Below are 3,422 nucleotides of genomic sequence, written 5' to 3' on the forward strand. Positions count from 1 at the left end.
GCGCGCTCAGGCGCGTGCGCGCCCCCGAGGCGCCGCGCCGCCCTCCGCCAGCTCCGCGCCCCCGGGTCCGAGTGACCGGTCGTCCTGCCCCGCCCCCGCCGCTCTCCCCGCCTCGGCGCGTCACAATGTCCTGCTTCTCTGTCCGCCCGATTGGCTGTGACGGAACCGGTGCCTGAACTGACCTTCTCATCCCCCCGCACCCCCTCCACTCCCCGCGCGCACACGCTCCGTGCGCCCGGCCCCGGGGCGCTTCTTCCCGCGGGGCGTCCCGGGCACCTCGGGGGAGACGCTCGCGGCCCCGGCTGGCAGCAGGGTCCCTGGAGCCTGGCTTTGCCTTCCTCTCTTGGGGCGCTGTAGTGAACTGAAAAGAATGAGCCCCAAAGCCACCCCGACCCCACCGCAGATACTCCTTTGTTTCCTAGAGCCAGGGTGCACTCATTTGTAAAAGTGAGATTGGTGGAACTTCTGCTGTATTTCCATTGGGGGCTACCCCATGTGCAGTTTTGAAGTTGACTGGCCGCCTCTTTTAAAAGCTGCAGCCCAAGCCAGTGTGGTTCAGTTGGTTGAGCACTGTCCTGTGCACCAAAAGATTGCCAATTTGATTCCGGATCAGGGCACATTTCCAGGATGTGGGTTTGGTCTAGGTCCGCAGGCAAGCAATCCGTGTTTCTCTCTCTCTCTCTCTCTCTCTCTCTCTCTCTCTCTCTCTCTCTCTCTCTCCCTCTCTCTCCCCCTCCCTCCCTCCTACTCTCCCTTCCGAGCTCTAAAATCAAGAAAAACATTTTTTTTTTTTTTGCCCTGGCTGGTTTGGCCCAGTGGATAGAGCATTGGCCTGCGGATGGAAGGGTCTTGGGTTTGATTCTAGCCAAGGGCACATACCTGGGTTGCAGGCTCTATCCCCGTGTGGTGCGTGCTGGAGGCAGCCAATCAATGACTCTCTCTTATCATGGACATTTCTCTCTCTCTCCCTCTCCCTCTTCCTCTCCCTCTCCTTCTCCCTTCCTCTCTGAAATCAATAAAGATGTATTTAAAAAACAAAAACTTAGCTACTCCTGTAAAAAAATAAGTACATAAAAACTTTTTTTAAAAAAACTAACTGAAGCTGGAAAGGAAAACATTCAGTTGTCACTGAGAATGCAAAACTTATCGGTGGATAATGAGATAGTGCTTATTTAAGTGTGAGACTAGATGTCCCTTTTCTGCAGGGGTATCTCAATGCATATCAAATACATGGTAGGCTAGGGTCTGAGATAGAAACACCCAAAGGCAAATGCTCTTATTAACGGAAGGAAGAGGGCCTCTCCCTGGTTGCTAGTGGGAGTGGAATTCTTGCGATATCCCAAGAAAAAGAATTTTCTGAGACTCGTGGGAGAACAAGTGATTTTTATTTCCCTGAAATTAAATCCCTGAGTTTCCAAAGTCCCAGTTCCCTCATGGAAGATGTGTAGCTGGGGCTTCAGTAGAGCTAACATCAGAGCTAGTGTGCAGTTTCCTTTCCATGTTGTAGCTGAGTCCAGTCCATCATCAGACTTGTTTAGCTTGTGCTTCCTGCTGCAATCCATTAGTCCATTGCGTGTGAGGTCCACATTGCGTGGGCCATATGGGCAAATGCAAGGAATCTAAGAGCGAGCCAAGAGCACCAGAGCAACAAGAGAGCCAAGCGCACAGAGAGAGCCAGGAGAGTGAACTCCTTGTTTAGGAGATTATGTCTTCCCAAGTTTTTGTGCACTTGCAGTGGCCACACTCATTCTGGCAAAATGATCTTTGTTCCCAGGTGTGACTGACAGACAAGTACCTTCCCTATGTCACCCCAACTTTACTGGGCATGATGTTGTATAATATAGTATCTTCCCTTTGTTGGATCCCTTCCCCCAGTGTTTTGCAAGGAATAGGCCCGTGGTTACCCCGGGAGTGCAAAGTTGCAGCTTTCTGGTGAAGCTGCCCAAATGACATGCCCATAATGTCTGGCCTTCCCTTTGCTCCTTTCCCGTTATTAATAACTTGCTCATTATAATGGTATCACTCTGACCTTTAGGAGTTTACAATTCCCTGGAGAAACTTAAAGGATATATACAATCCTTAGGTAGTACAGTGTAAGATAGGCAAGGAAGCTGGTGAACATAAAAAAAAACAACACAAAAACCACTTCACTTTAATTCACATGATAACCAGAAAGCTGGAGGGTTGAGGGTGAGGGGAAGGGTGTCTCATTCATGTCGTATTATTCTTGTCTTGGATGTGAGTGCTTTGATTTGAGAATTTTGTGGACTCTCAGAGATTTTAAGTTTATACTGATTTATTGACAATAATAATGTGACTCACATTTCACATCCAAGTGTATATTTAGACTTTTAAGTATTTGGTTGTGTTGACCCTCAGAATGAATGGTGGATAATGAGATAGTACTGATTAGTAAGTGTGGGACTAGATGTCCCTTTTCTGCATATAGCACAGCTGTGATGTTCCCTGGCTGTGATGTCTCACAATTGAGCTGTTTGCACCAAAGTAAGTCTCTCTCCCCTCAGCGCATCCCAGATTGGGGACTCCAGGCATTGAATTTTGGTGATGACAGTCTTCAGGTGACAGTTGTGATGTTAATAGAGAAAATAATATTATCTTTAACTCTTACTATGAACACAGGACATTCCAAATCACTAGAATGTGAATTTTTCTATAATGTAATATCAGGAGCCACCAATTGGTTCTATCAACTAACTTCCATTAACGGGAAGTAGGACAGCTCAGGTTGAAGTATTTCAGTCATCCTCCCCTCTTCCAAGTCCAAATACTACTATTCCTACAAGGTTCATCTAAGTTCTACATTCTTTAAGCAACCTTAGTGTTCTAATTACAGTTGACCATTGAACAACACAGGTTTGATCTGGTGGGTGTACTTATCACAGATTTTTTTCCCAATAAACATAGTATTGGCTCTCTGTGTTTCCAGGGTTAGCATCTGGGGATTCAACTAGCTAAGTATGGAAAATACTGTTCAGAAAACTATATATGAGGTGCCCTGACCTTATGCATTGATCTACACTATTCTATATAATAAAGAGGTAATTTGCAAATTGACCATCATGCCCTCACACAAGATGGCTGCCCCAAGTGGTCAAAGATGGCCACCCCATGTGGTCACAAGATGGCCACCACAAGATAGCCGGCAGGGGAGGGCAGTTGTGGGCGATCAGCCCATCAGGCAAGGGCAGTTAGGGGCAACCAGGCCAGCAGGGTAGGGGAGTTGGGGGCGACTGGGCCTGCAGGGGAGGGAGGGCAGTTGGGGGGGACCAGGTCTGGAGGGGAGGGCAGTTGGGGGCAATTGGGCCGGCAAGGGAGCAGTTAGGCATCAATCAGGCTGGCAGGGGAGTGGTTAGGGGTGATCAGGCTGGCAGGCAGGCGAGTGGTTGGGAGCCAGCAGTCCC

At 48.6% G+C, this 3,422-nt stretch overlaps 1 long non-coding RNA gene across 2 annotated transcripts in view; it reads left to right on the top strand.

The window, feature by feature from the left end:
• The window catches only part of LOC106696479, a 43,253-nt gene that overhangs the window by 30,390 nt on the left and 9,441 nt on the right, over window positions 1–3,422 (top strand). The window lies entirely within an intron of this gene.

Source organism: Myotis lucifugus, unplaced genomic scaffold (assembly GCF_000147115.1).
Source record: "Myotis lucifugus unplaced genomic scaffold, Myoluc2.0 scaffold_17, whole genome shotgun sequence".
Classification (NCBI taxonomy): Eukaryota; Metazoa; Chordata; class Mammalia; order Chiroptera; family Vespertilionidae; genus Myotis; species Myotis lucifugus.